This window comes from Polypterus senegalus, chromosome 2, assembly GCF_016835505.1.
Source record: "Polypterus senegalus isolate Bchr_013 chromosome 2, ASM1683550v1, whole genome shotgun sequence".
Lineage (NCBI taxonomy): Eukaryota > Metazoa > Chordata > Cladistia > Polypteriformes > Polypteridae > Polypterus > Polypterus senegalus.
The window spans coordinates 187,474,802-187,492,563 of NC_053155.1; the positions used below are offsets into that span (position 1 = coordinate 187,474,802).

General features: G+C 38.8%; 1 protein-coding gene across 2 annotated transcripts in view; it reads right to left on the reverse strand.

Annotated features, from left to right (window-relative positions):
• nhsb (Nance-Horan syndrome b (congenital cataracts and dental anomalies)) overlaps window positions 1–17,762 on the reverse strand; it is a 381,035-nt gene that overhangs the window by 362,238 nt on the left and 1,035 nt on the right. The gene's annotated exons all lie outside the window — the stretch shown is intronic.

A 17,762-nucleotide genomic window follows, 5' to 3' on the forward strand; every position in this document is an offset into this window, starting at 1 on the left:
GTCATGCTAATATTAATTTCTGTAGTCTATAAAAATACGCTGACTTTGGTTTTTGCCTGTATTGTGATATTAGTTAGGTTATTTTTCACTTTTGTACCTTATATAGTATTGCTTCTGATTACAGTTGCGTGTTGAAGGATATCTTCACCAGCTCTTTCGAGGTATGTGATAACCTACTGGGGTAAGAGGGCATTTCTTCTCCTTCTTTCTCCGCAGCACCAAAAAACCACCCAGGAGGGCACGTAGCTCTTCCACTTCCAGTCCATGCAATATAAAAAATTCGGCTGCCCGGAAGAAGGCATCTTTTGCACGAAGATCGATCTGTCAGACAGAGCTCCAGTGATTGACTACTTATTCTTTAGCAGAAAGCTGAATACTTTGTTGTTTTGCTAGACAGGCCATTTACGAGTACAGTGATGCCAAGAGGTGTGATTTTTGTTAGGACTGCTTTTATTAATGGGGATGACCCGCTTCATGTCCCAACTTTTGAATGGTTTGGCAACCTGTCATTCCTGCACCCAGCCACACAGTGTATGCTGGCACAGTGTATTGATGCCATTCACAAAAAAGAAATAAAAGCAATTAAACTGTATAAACAACTAGCTGATTACCCAGTGGCTTCGTTCACTGAGTGCAAGGGAAAAAAATAAAATGTAGTCTATAAGTTATTAAACAGTAAAACATTAACATTTACGAAGTAAAGATACCTTGAGCACTACTGGAGTGGTTTCAGGTAAACTACATTTTAAAGGCGCTATAACACAACAGATAAGTAGTACTATCAGCAAATGTATTTGGATCATCTCTCAGTAGCAGATCCCTCGTGAAAGGCGCTACACAACCGCTGCGGTATAGAAATTACATTTTCTATGTGATTGTCCAAATTTCTGCCTGACAACCTTGCACCATGTGCCTGTGATTTACTTATAATAATTCATCACAAAAGCAACCTTGCAGGGTTTTAGTGACCCAAACTCACCTTAAGGGACAGTAAGTAGTCGTGCAGCGCTTCGATGGTACCGATTACGCTCATTCACAAAGATTTCCACTCTCCCAGGAGCCAACAGGGCACTTGAAGTGTCACAAACAATGCGAGAAGAGAAGACGCTGCTCGAAACTGTGAAGCTCTCGACCCGGCGGAGCAGCCCGACATTCCGCGCCTCCGAGCTTCCACTTTGTTCTCACGACCCCTCACCACTTAGGCGGTCTCGTCTTCACATTGTTTATAGCTCGTCACATTTAAAAAGTAGAAAGACGCAAAGCTGTTTTCCTCATCTCTTCTACTATCAAGTCCATACATCCATCCATGTTCTAACCCGAATGAATCCGAATACAGTGTCACGGGGGTCTGCCGGAGCCAATCCCAGCCAACACAGGGCACAAGGCAGGAACCAATCCTGGGCAGGGTGCCAACCCACCGCAGGACACACACAAACACACCCACACACCAAGCACACACTAGGGCCAATTTAGAATCGCCAATCCACCTAACCTGCATGTCTTTGGATTGTGGGAGGAAACCCACGCAGACACGGACGGAGAACATGCAAACTCCACGCAGGGAGGACCCGGGAAGCGAACCCGGATCTCCTAACTGTGAGGCAGCAGCGCTACCACTGCGCCACCGTGCCGCCTTCTACTATCAAGTACTGTCATCTAAAAAAAAGTTACAATGTGGCAGTTTTCACGACAGTTACATAGACGAATAAATAAAACTTCTGTCAGAACACGCCTGGCGGCGGATGGCTCAGCGCTGGAGTCCACAGAGAGGAGGACTGGGAGAGGGAGACGCGAGGCGCACTTCTATGGGATAGATCGCCGTGTTTTTGTTTACTTCTTTTCAATATCAGTAAAATAGCTCTCACACAAATAATAACAATTCGTAAAGACGATATAAAAATGGCATCCACAAACGAAGTGATTAGTTCCTGTATTATATGTTCTGTGGTCATACGTAATTTCCTTTTCAAACACGAAAAGAATTTTAGATATATACAGTAGATAAACAATTTATAATTAACCAGTATAAAAAATAGGCTAAAGGTTTTAACATCTAAACTGGCCTTCTCAGTCAAAAAACATATTTTTGATTAAAACAATATGGGTACGTTTGTTATTTAAAACTGCCGGGTCACTCCCAACAGTTAGAGCTCACAAAATGCCACACGCATACCCACTAGTGTCACAAAAACATCTTTTAACTATAAACTCCAACAGCAAGAAGTAAAGGCAATCAACCCACAAGTCCTTGGGGCTTGGCAGAAAACCAGTGTATCCAGATATCAGGTCCACATTCAAACCACCCATGGTGACTGGGTTTGGACTCTGAGGCAATGAGTAGCAGACTTACCACTACACCATCACATACTTTGCTTTACTTCCATCGATCCATTATCTAACCACCTCATTCATTTCAATTATTAGGGATCTGATCTGATTGATCTGATAATACTGGGCACAGTTTGGTAACCAAGTCTGGACAGGGTGCCTTACCACTGGTCACGCTTACGCACACATTCATACTTCTGCATTTGAGGCTAATCTAGAGCTACTAATTAACTGAATAAACATGACTTAAGGATGTGGGACTACCCTTGGAAAACCCTGGACAGAAACAGGAAGAACATGCCAACTCCACACTGAGAGTGACTGAGCTGGGATTTGCACCATGGACTCTGGAGGTATGAAACAGCAGCACCACTATGTAACCCTTGCTCTAACTTAATCATTAGATTAATGCAAATGCTGTTTTGTTTGTATCATCTTCCAGAAGTGGATAAAACCTCAAGATCTGCCCATGGGATTTCAACCCACATCTGGGGATATCACCATTCCTATCAACCTTTTAATTAAATACAGATTCATTGCTTATATTAAGTAAGATAGAATCATTCTCAAAAATATAAGAGAAGCCTGGTAGATAGTTCTGAATTACTCGATTAAATGGCATGTTTAACTGAGTAAGGATTGAAATCAAAGGTTCAGTCTGGAACTTCCCAGAATGAGGCAAAAGTACCAATTCTAGTCTACATCAGTTGTTCTGCAGCCACTTGATATTAAAATTCATAAGACAGAACCCACTTTACTTGACATATATTGGCAAATACAAACATTCAATGAAGTGCATGGATTGCTAAAACTTGAAATATAAAATGCTATATAACCTCCGGGGAAATCTCAAACTATGTCCTCTGAGCAGCTGTTTGGACTTTGGCAAGTAGTGTGTTGCTATAATGAGTTCTTTGAATCCAAAAAGGTTGAGGACCTCTAGTCTGAAAAAAAGAAATTGTGCAAAAATAAAAAATAATGACACTTGATACCAAGGATTTAAGCCTCCTTCTAGTGCACGATGCCTTCTTTAGAAAGGCCAGGGAATTGCAATCCCAACAGACCCTACACACAGTGCTATTATAGGCTTTGCAGCTGTCTTGCCCCATACTCAGACCATAATTTCAGAAAGTGAAACTCTTCTGCTGTTGCACCATATTTACATTGGACTAGCCAGGGACTGATTAGGACCCAAGTAATAGGATTCCTTGAGGACTGCTTTAGACTCAATCTAATTGGGTCATTTTTAACAGGCCATTAGGCGAAGACTTTCACTCACATGTCAACAGACAGGTACTGTAGTATTTGAAGATCTGGACTTTCTTTTATTTATGATTTCAAGCACCACCTATCCATCATCCAGCTTGTACAGTACTCCAGGCAGATGAGGCCTATCCTGGCAGCAAAGGGATGCCAGTCTTTCCAAATGATTACAGGAAGAAATTTCAGGCTCAGCTGACAGATCGAGACAGTGATACAATGTCAATAGAAAATCCAGCCAAAGCTGAAATGTTATGTATCAGCAGTGCTACGAAACTATGCAGAAAGACAAAGGCTTGGTATCAGTGGTTAGTGCTGCTGCCTCATTGCTCTGAAAGAATGGACTTGAATCCCAGCCTAGATGCTGTCTAAGTGGAGTTTGCATGTTCCCCTTATGTCTGCACTCTTAAAGGTGCCAGAGTGGTTTCTCGGAGCAGTGCCATAGCAGAACCACCCATATAAAAGCTCCAGAAAGAACTTTTATTTATTTCTTCTTAAAGAAATGATAACAGATTTGTGAAATACCAATGTCTTATTGATTTTAAAATGATTCTTGTTGTATACAATAACGCAGGCTAAGTTTGGATTTCCTTGATCTTTTGTATCTTGCTAGACAGCCTATTTATACATTAAAGATTTTTCTTTAATGCCCAAAGAACCCTTCCAGAATGAAATGGTTCTTGTCAAGCAATGGTTCAACAAGGAACCACACAAGTACCAGCAGTTTTAAGAGTGTGCTTGGGATTTTCTTCCACATCCTAAAGATGTGCAAGCTAAGTGAATCAATGTTTCCTCTGATGGCCTGCATCCTGATTTGAAGTCAAAGATTCTGGGATATGCTCTAGCCTTCTGCAACCCTAAATATGAATGAAATGAGCACAGGGAATGGTAGGATGGGAGCAGTCTCATTGACAATAATTGTGGGTTTGCTGTACTACCTATGAAGTGACAAGTTCTTAGAATTTGACTCCTCATTGAATGCATGTCCAGACAATGTTGGTGAGGGCATTCAAATTCATCTCAGTTTTAACAGACTATAGGCTAGCGCAGTGGGTGATATTTCTGCCTCACAGACCTAGCATCCTGGGTTCATATCCTGTAACTGGAATTTGTCTGTGTCTGTGGAGTTTGCATGTTGTTCCTGTACCGGAGTGGAATTTCTTTTCCAACATATCCAAAGACGTGTATTTTTAGGTTAATCGGTGATTCCAGATTGGCCATGTGAAAGTGTGTGCATGTGTGGGCCATGAAACCGACTGCCACTCTGTCCAGGGTTGTTTCTTACTTTTCTCTCATTGAAGCTGGCATGACCCTGTATTATATTCAGCAGATTTAAGATAACATATGTATGCTTTTTTTAGGAAAGGTATGCTGTTAGATTGATTAGTGAGTCTGTACTATACTGATACAAGTGAGTGTAAGTGTGCCTTTGGATGAATGGTCTGCCTTAAACAGCTGAGTTGGTCATTTGGTCCCTGCTGCTCGGATGTTCCCAGGCTTCTTGATGTCCTGTCTAACAGAAAGTGCCATCACAAGATGGATGAATATATGGGATGTCTGTCATGTATAGAGCTGGAACAGAATTTAATCCAGTGGCAAAACTGAAGGTATGACAATGTTAAGCTATATTATGTTATTTTTACATCTCTAGAAGTTTTAGATCTCTAACTTTACTGTGTACAGGAAATATTAATACGTATTCCTAAGATTTTCATATTTACATTCATTTATAATTATACATGTTATATATCCATGACATGTTTACTTCCAATTCATTTTAAAAAATACATTAATAAAATATGATGTTCTCTAAGGAAGGCATGACCTCTTGCACACATATACATAAGGCCTACTTGTGCTCTGTGACATTGGAATGTCTTAATAATGACTCGATCTTAAACCCTCACTACAAATTGACCTCCATTCACCCAAGCAGCGGGATCCACTAAGCCAGCTCTTTAGCAAGAGAGGCGGAAAGCTGCAAGTGCCATCTATAACTTGGCAAGAGTTTGATAACATGCATTTTAAAAATCCTCTTTAACTCTAGGATTTCTTCTGGCAAACCAAATTATTATTTAATGTTTGCTATAGGAGCAAACCTTGATCTTAATATATTATTAGTTGTGTCATGATCATTAGGCTGTCACAGTAAGGGTTTTGACAATCTGGATTTTGATTTGATACACTTTCTTAATGAAAAAGCAAAAACATTATTGTGTGAAATGTGCATTTTTTTAATCAGTAGTACGGAAAAAAAGTATTTGAATGAAAATGATTTGAAAATTCTCATATTGTGGACAATGCACCAAATATAATGGCACTTTTATTCAGAAAAGGCAACTTCTCCATGGTGAGGGGGAAAATTACAATAAGGAAGTTGTGGTATTTCTAGGTTGCACAGTGTATGATAGAGAAACCAAAGTTACCAGAAGAGTAAAACTGGGCAAAAAAAAGTTAAAGATGAAAGGTAAGTAAGATATGGGGGGTCAGTCTTCTTATACCCTCATTAAAATGCTACCTATTTCGATAACTCATTTTAGAAAATGCCTTGCACTAGTATAATTTGAAAAGAATCCACTTAATAAAAAGACAAGTGTCTGTGTATCTGTGTGTCTGTCCAGTTGCTATGTCTCTGTCATTCCAACAGATGGAGCATCACAAACATTTGTAGCAATAAAATGCATTGCATTTGTCACTCCAACAGATGATGCATCACAGACATTATCACTGCTATTTAAGAATCCCAGAAAAATGTCATATAAAAGAGACATAAGTATTGCATGTGTCCATCCAACATTGTAAACATTAACACTGCTTTTACAAATTCCATATGAAATGGCATACTGTATAAAGGAGACATATGCATTGCATTTGTCATTCCAACAGATGGCACATTAGAGACATGTATGGTAATGCATTTTATTACACAAATGTTTGTGATGTGCCATCTGTTGAAATGACTAATGCAGTGCAGTTTATTACTACATGCATTACAAAATACATTGCAATAGATAGTGCAGATGCTAATGCTGAGCACTACACTGGTTATTTATATTTCAAAGATGGGTAACACAGCTAGTTGACTATAAAGCAATACAAGATTCAATAAAAATGTAAAGAATACAGAATTTGCGAGACAATGGAAATAAATGTCCCAACGTCAAGTTTAAACAAAATCATTTGATGCACACAAAAGTCAAGTGACAGTTCAAATTTTACAGTAACAGAACAGTAACTTCTTTTAAGTAAAATTCACTTAAAATGTTGAAAATGTTTGTTAACTCCATGATTAACAAGGGAGTATTTCCAGCTACATCTGAGGAAAGGGAGCTAAGGAGGAAATTCAGATCCAACTTTAGTGCAGCTATAACCCTACACAACCAATAAGGGCATCCTGTGACTTTAGATATATCAGCTCCAATTATTATCCAGTATCTTTTATACAAGTGACATCTTACTGTGTGCCAGTATGACTGGAATGGTGGGGTCCCTTTCAACATTACATAATCAAAATTGTTGTGAGGTTCACAAATGCAATGGTCAATCACTGCTTGTATGTACTCTCACCAATAGGGACGTTCTCTAGAAAACTCCTTACCAATATTTTGGGACAACCCAGAAAAGGCCATTGTCAAATATGTTCTAAAATTGGAAGCCGAGATTGACTAATTAAAAAGTAAAGCTGATCAAGTGTAGGTATGAATAGATGAAATACATGAAATTCCTTCATTGAAAGAATTTGTTGCCTAGTTATATTGGGTGGCTGGCAACTTCACGTACCTTTCTGAAGAATGCTATTTATTAAAATTTAGGTGATGCCTTGTCTAGGCTCAAGGAATTTATCTGTGGTCAAAATATTCATTAAATCTTTAAGAGTCTGTAATGTGTTAAGCCAAGCAGGAAAGCGGAGGAAAAAGATATATGGGTTAACTGGTCAACCTGGGTAAACCAGGAAAATGCCTGTTAAAACAGAAATAACGATGAAGAGCCAAGTGGTGAATGCTACAGTATATTTTGTTGAATAAAGATTTCTGTCTGTGAGGAGATGAGATAACAGGTGGTTCAGTGTTTTAACCTAACTTGAGTATACAAACAACAATTACATTATCAAGAATATCACATAATGAAGTATGCAAGCAAATTCAAATGTAACAAAAAGCTCATTTACAGCTGAAGGGTTAAAACAAAGACTTCTGGCCCTAAATGTGCCAAATTACTAAATGTGACAAAAATCTCCACTTTTGGCCTGCTTTACCCTAGCCACAGGTATAATGAGGGGATAAGGTGGCAGGCTTTACTTGAACTGAGTCATACAGTGAAGAGATTGAAAAATCTACTAAAACTGACTTTTTCAATTGGCATGAATCCTGCCACACCAGACTGTGTCTAAACAAGGTCTAAACCGACTGCTAAAGGGTCCTGTCTTTTTCATGCTTCTCAGATGGTTAAATCTTAGAACGTTGGTGCTCTCTGCAAAAATAAGTTTGTTGCTGCTTAAATAGTCAAACTGCTTGTGTGTAGCAGGAGCTGCATTAAGGTATTATATTTTAATGATTTGAAATGTATTGCTATAAATATCAGAAGCAGCTTGATTCTTTAGCACAGATTCAGTAGTTCATCACAAACATTTGTCTGCATGAGCAAGAATATGCAGAATTTAATCTTTAATGGGCTATTATTAACCTGGATTGACAGCCCAGCTGAGAAACGTAAAGGGAGTAAAGCGTCTTGTCTTCTGAAGTCTGACGCCATGAGGGAGTTCTTATTGGGGTACTCCAAAGTGAAAGAGATTAAAGATTAGGCTGTGACTAAATTGCAAATAGTGACAGTCACAATACAAAATGTATAATGTAAATTTTGCCTTTTTATCAAAAAAATGCATCTTGGTCAATTGTTGCTATAATCTAAACATTTGGTTTGTACTCGCTGTAAAATGTTTGCACAAGCTGGGCAACAAAGATCCATCCATCCATTATCTAGCCCGCTATATCCTAAAACAGGTTCAAGGGGGTCTGCTGGAGCCAGTCCCAGCCAACACAGGGCACAAGGCAGGGAACAAACTCCAAGCAGGGCGCCAGCCCACCGCAATGCACACACACATACACCCACACACCAAGCACACACCAATTTAGAATCGCCAATGCACCTAACCTGCATGTCTTTGGACTGTGGGAGGAACCCCCACACAGACACAGGAAGAACATGCAAACTCCACACAGGGAGGACCCGGGAAGCGAACCCAGGTCTCCAACTGCAAGGCAACAGCGCCAATATACCAGGGATAAATTTAGGAGCTGGGCTCTTTTGGTACACTCCTTGGTATTCAGTTGTAAAGGCACGCACCTTATGCTACCCTGACAGACTCTGTCCCTGTGACCAAAACCAGGCTTGAATAGGTTTGATGATAGGGGATCTCTTCATATGTTAATGCCATCATCGAGACTAGTTTCCACCACACTTTCGTGGGCAACACATAGTAATCGATGGTAACATGGATTTATTTGCTCTGCATTCTGTGTAGAATTGAGTTTTGTTTTGCACACCATGAATGCCATCTATCTATCTATCTATCTATCTATCTATCTATCTATCTATCTATCTATCTATCTATCTATCTATCTATCTATCAAGTAGGATAGTATTCCTACAGGGAACAAGGAAATATTTATTTATAGGAACCACATGAATATAGGATTATAAAGGCCTTAGATTAAATAGAACTGGGCACTGAGAAATTCCTTTTGAGATATTAGGAGCCTCCCAAACTGTTATATGTCAATGTGGAACCTCATCACTTTATGGTTGGACTCCACCAAATTTAGTAATTACAGAAACATTCTCACAATTAAATAAATACACATCAAGTTTTAGTAGAATTAAACATCTTTCTAAAATAAGCTTGGAGTGACATCAGTAGCCTATAGGGGCAAGTTAATATATCTACTCTGGAGTGCTTTGAGGCTTTTACTTGTCCTTGGTAGACAATTGGATTAATTGCTGCCATTACAGATAACCTGTATCATCAGTTTTTGTTTTTAAGACTAGTAGGGGCAATCCTGACTTTAAATGGCAGCAACCAAAGTGTGGCACATTTAACCTTGAATGGATGAGTGAGAAATGATCCTTTCAGGTCTTTTTCTTTTAATTCATGCTGGTATTTCCAGAACTAATTTATAGTCAATGTGTTTAAAACTTGATAATTACAGTTTGCCAAGTGCATGTATCTTTACTGTTGGCACAGTGGTAGTGCTGCTACCTTTCAATAAGGAGACCAGGATTCTTGTCCCTAAGTGGAGTTCGCATTTTCTCACCGTGACAGGGTGGATCCACTCCAATTTCATGCCACTGTCCAAAGACACACAGGTTATGTGAATGGGTGATACTACACTTGCCCTTGTGTGTGTGTGTGTTTGCCCTGTGGTGGGGTGGTGCCCTGTTCAGGGTTTGTTCCTGCCTTGCATGCTGTGACAGGGTCCAGAGCACCCTGTCACCCTGGTCTGGGTTAGAAAATGACATGTATTTTTATGCTGCTGGTTAGAGGGTATTCTGCCGAAAGGGCTTCTACTGGTTTTATGCCATTAGCTTAATTAATATTGCAATTTGAAATGAAAAATGTTTCTACTGTTGCTTTTTTGCAGAAATTAAGGTAAGTCTGTCTTCCAGTTTCAAGACATAAAGTGTTCAAGTGTTTCCTTCAGTCATACCATTGTGAAGAATCACCTGAGGAAATGGCAGTAAAAAGCTGAAAAAGACTTTATAAATCTAAAAGACATTATCTGCAACAACACAAAAGAACAAAATATAAGAAATATTTTAAGTAACATGACTGCATAAATCCCTGTAACGCAAATTCCAAATGTTTCAAAGAGTGTTTAATAGGAGGATGAAAAGTAAAAAAGCAAACAATATTTGTAAAGCTGGAATAGGCAGTAATAAGAATAATAATTACAATGATCAACAAGATAGATAGATAGATAGATAGATAGATAGATAGATAGATAGATAGATAGATAGATAGATAGATAGATAGATAGGATGAGACCATTGCTAGTCACTTTATTAATGCCATGTGGGATTTGCTAATTACTGTTGTTTACATATTTTAATAGCAGCCAGATATCCTGTAACTACTTTGACTATCACTACTATATAATTTATACAGAATATATTTAAAAGTCTAAATAAATGTGTTTAAGAAAATCTACCACCTACATATATGGAAAATTAGACATGACTTTGCTAACTCTGATTATTGAACATATGTATGTTAATGTAATGACCCCACGTATGTAAATTTAGAGATGCATGCATGGGTGACCCTCGGGCTGGATGTAGGTTCTGGTACTCTTATTATCTTATACTGGATTAAGTGAATTAGAAAACAAACAAATGATGGATGGATAGTCTGAGAATAGACATTCTGTAGTGATTCTCACATTTGCAAATATACAAAAAAGTAAACAGGCCACAAAATGTCATTCAATGTATACATAAAAACATACCATTATTTATTTCCAAGCATGTGTGCATTTGAAGTTCATTTTGTGTTTTAGACTCTTATAGATTGGAATGGCAACTCTGTAAATAAATCATAATGTAATGCAAGGTAAGGCCAATTGACAGAACAGTAGTATATGTTTAAACAGCTGCATAATATTTTTACTGTCCTTGGCTAGCATTACATGTTAGGGTGGATGTGGTATAAGCAGACGCACTAATTACCATACACCAGTATTACAGACCCAGATGTCTGCAAAAATCTAAAATCAATAGTTACACATCCCGGCTAGCAAGTGCTTTAAATTTTACTAACTGCAGTTAAAGCTGTTTAAGCAAAAACGATTGAGTTACCAACTCACTGTCTTCAAATTAAATGCATGGAAGGATACATAAATTGGGCCTAGAGGTTGGTGTCTAGACAGGAGTAGTGTGCAGGAGCAGTATAAAAGCAGTACAAAGATTTGAATTTCAGCAAAACAAAAAGATTACATCCCAAAAATTAAAGCTATCTATTACACACAGGCTTTAATATATATATACGGGTAGTCCCCAGGTTACGGACATCCGACCTACGACTTACGAATGGGGCTGCAACTGCAACGCATGCGCCTCAGTAACTGCCGCTCCATCATCTTCGGCCTGGGGACGCTGCAAGCAGTGGCTGGACGAAGGCTGGAAGGGGGCGATTTCACTTCTTGCACAGTGTACCCGTGGTCCATAGACACCGGGGCCACAGCTATTGCTTGTGTGCAGGACGGAAGCTTGATGGGGCAGTTCACTGCCTGCCCACTACGCCGCCTCAGCTACTGCTCCTCACTGGACACAGGCTGGATGGAGCGGAGGGGGGCGTTTCACTGCCTGCCCACCACACACGGCTGTCCCGTTCGTTCTCGGTGGGCGGCTGGTAATGCTGCCAGCAGTGACCCGGTTATGGCTGAATGGAGGCCATTGAGGGTGAACGGGGTGGCAGTGGGTAGCATTGTAGTGTGCCTCGGGGGGCTGCCTGTTGAATTTGGGTGGTGGTGGGTGATTCACTACCCGTCTTTGGCCACACCGTGCTTGTTCTCAGTGGGCGTACGCTGCAGGAAGCATACTGTAGTGGAGGTGACTATCGCATCGCTGCCCCCATTCATTCTAAATAGCAAGATTCTTGTACTGCTATGTACATATCAGGAAGTTGTCTCTTGTCAGTACATCAGACGTGTTGACGATGGGTGCCTTCCTGCTGTGATAGCATGTACAGTGCTGTGCAGAAGAGCTCATCTTAACCTTTTGTCTTCACCCTTCAAGAATGTCTCTGAAACACAAATCTGATGCAAGTGCTGGTGATACAGTAAAGAAGAGAAAAACATCACCATTGAAAATATACTAGAAATAAAAAAAAGGTCAGAGAGAGGTGAAACTCCATCATTCATTGGCAGAGCACTTGGTTACAGTTGGTCAACAATAGCATTTCTTAAAATAATGTACCTGTTCCGACTTACATACAAACTCAATTTAAGTACAAATATATATATATATATATATATATATATATATATATATATTCATTCACATGTACGCACAATGTCATGATTTTGTAATCTTTGTAAATTTCTTCTATCGATAAGTAATTTTTCCTTACAGTCAAATATGGGTTTCTAGGGATTTGGGGCATCCACTTATGTAACGCCACTGAAACAATGTCAGTTATGTTTTATGTTATGTCGCCATGTTGAAGCTCCATTGCCACAACACGGGTTAGGGTCATGGAGGTTGCAATCAAGTGATGTTATCTAAATAATGATTTAAAATTCTAGCATCGAAGATGTTTCAAAGAATTTCTAAGATCTTTGTTTATACCTTAAGATTTTCTTAAGAATTAAGAATTTATATTTAAAGATTAAACATTTTTTTACTTTCTTTTTTCCTTTCTTTTAGGTTTTTAATAATTTTTTGACTTTATGGTTTTTCACAAATAAAATACTTTTTAGGCTGATACAGTATTGATTTTCGAGGAACAATACAGGAAGCACCAACAAACATGTTCAGGTTTGTGTGTTTGAATGGTATGAAATGAAAGACTGTCCATCATTCATTCCTGTCTGTTTTTCTCTTATGAAAGAAATTATCTGGATAAAATGATATAAAAAACACGTAGCTTTCTTTCAACATATACTTGACTTTTTGTGATTACTGATAGATAGATAGATAGATAGATAGATAGATAGATAGATAGATAGATAGATAGATAGATAGATAGATAGATAGATGCCTGAGGCTACAAATTTGGTAGATCATAAAAATTCATAAATTGCAATCATGTCACTATTTATTTCACTTTCGGAAAGAAAGATTTGCATCCTTCCATCAATCTGTCTTTACAGGAAGACTATTATCATCCAAATGATTTGTTTGGCATGGTTTGCCTTTCTTTTGATCCTAATAGTATCTGACTGACCTTTGGAAAACAAGCATGCTGCGTTAAATAAGGGAGTAACCAGAATGGCACTGGTTGTGTCAAAAAACATGCAATAGTTTGAAAAGGACAGAAATGATGAATAAAAGTGCTGTTTGAACAAGATCATTCAGGGCCAAGGGTTGCATGCTTTGTTTGCTAACGAGCAATCATGTCTGCGGCAAGCCATGTAAACAGATCTCCAATTCAAGAAATAAAACATAGTCGGCACTATTTATTACCATGTTGTGTCACCTAACATGTCATTTCCTAAGAACGTGCTTGATTTACAATAGTCTAACTTATGAGCATGGCCATTACAAAAGCCACATCCATTTCCTTATCAATTACTGATTAATGTTCATGCTTGTTTACCAAACGTATTACTTTGAAGAAACCTAGCTTTTCTTGCTAATGGAAAGGATGCTTTGAAATTACTCAGGCTTCTCTTTTGAACACAGGAAAGTTTTAACAAGTATCAGGCCCTCACTATTGATTTTCCATCTCTGAACTATATTGGGGGGGGGGCCTTTGCTCATTTCTGTAATTGTATGAGATTTGCTTCTTGGAATGTCTCATGTAAGTGCTGGACATTTTCAGTTTGTGTAAGTATTTGCAATATTAAAATGGGTGTTGCTATTTGGCACATTATTTTAATTCCATTGAAGTTTTATGATTCCTTTCAATGCCTGGACTTTGTATTGTGCAGCACATCTGCACTAACAGCTGTGCTTGCTATTATAAAATTGGACTCATTGACTTTTTCAGTAAAGCTTACATCAATAGGTAGTATAATAATTTAGCTAGGGTCACAATGGGATAGCGAAAAGAGTCTAATGCACACTCTTAAAAATAAAGGTGGCAGAGCGGATCTTCAGAGTGATGCCATAGAACCATTTTTGTTTCTTAAAAGACGCGTCCACATGAAGGTCCCAGAAGGAACCTTTAGATCTGTAACTGGCTCCATACAGAAAATAAACATGAATAGATGGTAACAGATTTGTGAAATTTGAAATGACTCTTGCTGTACAAAGTTAATCAGGCTAAGTCCAGGTTTTCTTCAAAATATTAGTATTACGGATGTTTGAGTAATGAGGCCATTAAAGACATTCATCTTATGGTTACTAAATAAAGTGTCAGTGATATGTTGTACAAAGCCAAAGAAACGTAATCACTTATACATTTACTTATTTGGTCGATACCTTTATCCAAGACAATTTATAACATTTGAGATACAAAAGGTTACATTTCATTTGTTTTTCCAGTTGGAGCACAGGCAAGTGACATACTCATGATTTCAAAGTGTCAGTATTGGAATATGAACCCACCATCTGAGCACTTAAAGTCCAAAGCCTTAACCACTACATTGTTACACATACACACTCATAAGTGTATTGTATCAATATTTAATATTGAAATAAGAATATAGAAGGTCAAACCCAAACCTGCACCTCATTTTTAAAGGTTTAACATGTCTAAATTTAAAAATCCATACATCTATTATCTAACTTGATTAATCTAGGGTGAGGGTGACTAGGCCAAAGCCTTAAATTTAAATAAAAAGCAATAATTTGTTATTTTATAGGTGATGCCTATCAGCAGTTTATACTAGAAAAAGATTAACAGCTCATTAAAAATGTGTTAATAAGATAGCATTAACTGACACTACTGCTGTTCCCATAAAATTGCGAATTTTCTCCACTTTGAGGATGTTTATTGCTTCAACAGAATATTCATTCATCCATTAATTTATTAGCTCAGTTATTCATTCATTCCCTCAGTCAGTCAGGCATTTGCTCTTAGTTTGTCCCTCATCCAGATCAGGGTTGAAAGTTTAATTGATCAACAGAACTCTGCCTGTAAAATCCAAAATGTGTCAATATAAGAATCTTGGCATAATTGTATATGATTCTGTACTGTCACTTGAGTGCGGATTTGGACTGATTTCATGATTTGCTCCATATCTGATTATTACAAAGCAACTCAGTGTTGCTCAGCTATCACAAAAGCACCACATGTCTCTTTCACTTAATCAGTCTCCGTCTTTTCTTGTATCCTCAAAGGCAGTGATAGAGTATTTGTGACAGAATGACACCGGTCTTCTATTTAAAGTACTTGTACCCCAGCCAATCAGAATGGCAATACTAAAACCACTGAGTACAACTCACTCCATTTTTCTTCAGTCCTTCAGTTTATATTCAAACCATGGAAGCAAAAAAGAAAAATTGATAAAGTGAAGCAAAAATAGCCACCTTGTTACAAATCTTCAGGACAATAAACAGAACCAGTGGTGCCCCCTACAGTAACACTCTTCTGAAGAAAAAAAAAGCAACAGCTTAGATCTTCATATATCATTGGCAAGGCAACATATAAAGGTTAGATAGTGGTGAACAGTCTGTACAGTTTATGAAACAAATAGCAAGCCAGCATTTCTCACATACTGCAGTTCCACATAAAGCATATGGGATTGAAACATAAACAGCAACAATGTATCTTCTCATTTATTAATCAAAAGACTCCATGACTGAACAGTCAGTTTTTGTGTGTATGCAAGATACCTCTCAAACCGTCAATTAATGATCTCCCTGTTTGGATTTTATAAGAGATCTCTGTCATTAGAACGTACTAACATGCTTAGCAGCCTAGGTCCTAGCTTCTTAGGAATAACCGGATAACTGGCCAGGGCGGATTAAGGCTAAAGAATATAAGATTGATTGTTGCAAACTGAATTTAATTCCAGAACGGAGTGGCCCACTAGCACACCACTAATAAAGCCTGTCACATTCGCCTTCTGTCATGAGGCAATATATACCGTGTATAAGAATCAAGCAGTCGTTTTGTCATGGAATATAAGGTTAATAAAAATAATTTGCATCCGATTCCTTGGAAGACAAGACATATAAACTGTAGCGAGAACAAAATAACTACTAAACAGATACGCTGTTGAGAGTACGCGTAAGCATGCTGCTTAGTCTTAATAATATTAATAATACACAGGAACTAAAAGGGATGCATCATGCAGTAGGTTTACTAATTGTAATTCTGATGATGAGTTCCTTTTACAGTAACGTCGCACTCGAAGCGCTGTTGATAATCTCCGTTATTCGTCACTGAATATAATTTCATTCTGCACAGCTGTGCGCGTGTACCGCAGCCGCACTTGCCCATCCTCATTATGCTGTATGCTGTGTCAGAGAAATGCCGGTACCGCATCTCACACCCAAACCGCGTCGCGTTACACGATTTCACCCTTGCTGCAGCCCAAGCAGGGGAGGCACGGGTCTTTCGAAACTACACGTTTTTGCAAAGTAAAACATAACAACAAATTTGTCATATTCAGGGATGGGCAGAAAAAAAATTATCGAGGTGCCTGGGAATACCGCGCCAATAATAGAAGCGTGCGCACGAGCTGTGTAGCTACTCTAGTGTTGCAGTAGGTGCGGGCGCATCCCGGCTGGCGAATACGCGCAAGGTGGAAAAGCAACACACCCAGCTTGACACATCGAGACGGGGTTCCCGCATTTTGAGAGTGTGTGTATGAGGAACTGCATCTTCATAATGTCTGAAATAAATGAAATGCGTTTTATTTTACTGTAAAGATTTTATCTAAACTGGAAATTAGCCAAGACCTCTCACCCTGTGAAGGGTGGAGGTGCGCGCGCGCGAGTGCGAGCTTGTGTGTATGTGTGTGTGTGTGTGCGCGAGTGTGTGTGTGTTGGGGGCGGGGCTCTTTATTCTCAATCTTCAGGTTGTACTTGAAAATCTCCGCAAATAACGGCTGCGCGTTATTAGCATTTTACACACGCGTCGGATTATTAATGAAAGGAAGCGTGAGGGAAATATCGTATGTCGTTGTGAACATTATAAATCCGCCTGGTCACTTACACCTTTCAGTGATTGATGATTTCATTATAGAACGTACTGATTATAAAAAGGCCAGATCACGGATGATTTTTATGTGTCTGAGCTCTTATTTACTTGTATTTATTTATTTATTTAGTTTTCTGATACATGGACACGCTCAAACACGTCAACTGCACATGTATGTACTGTTTACCGATCTTTGCTTGCATGTGTTCGCGCAAGCCTGGATAGCAAGCAGATACATAACACAGCATGTATAATGATCTCTTCTAGATGCCGGTGTACCGCTCACAGGTTCCATTACTGTAGTGGTGTGAGGGGCTGGACGCGCGAACGCGGCTCCCAAGATTCCAGAAAACGTACGGGATCCGCA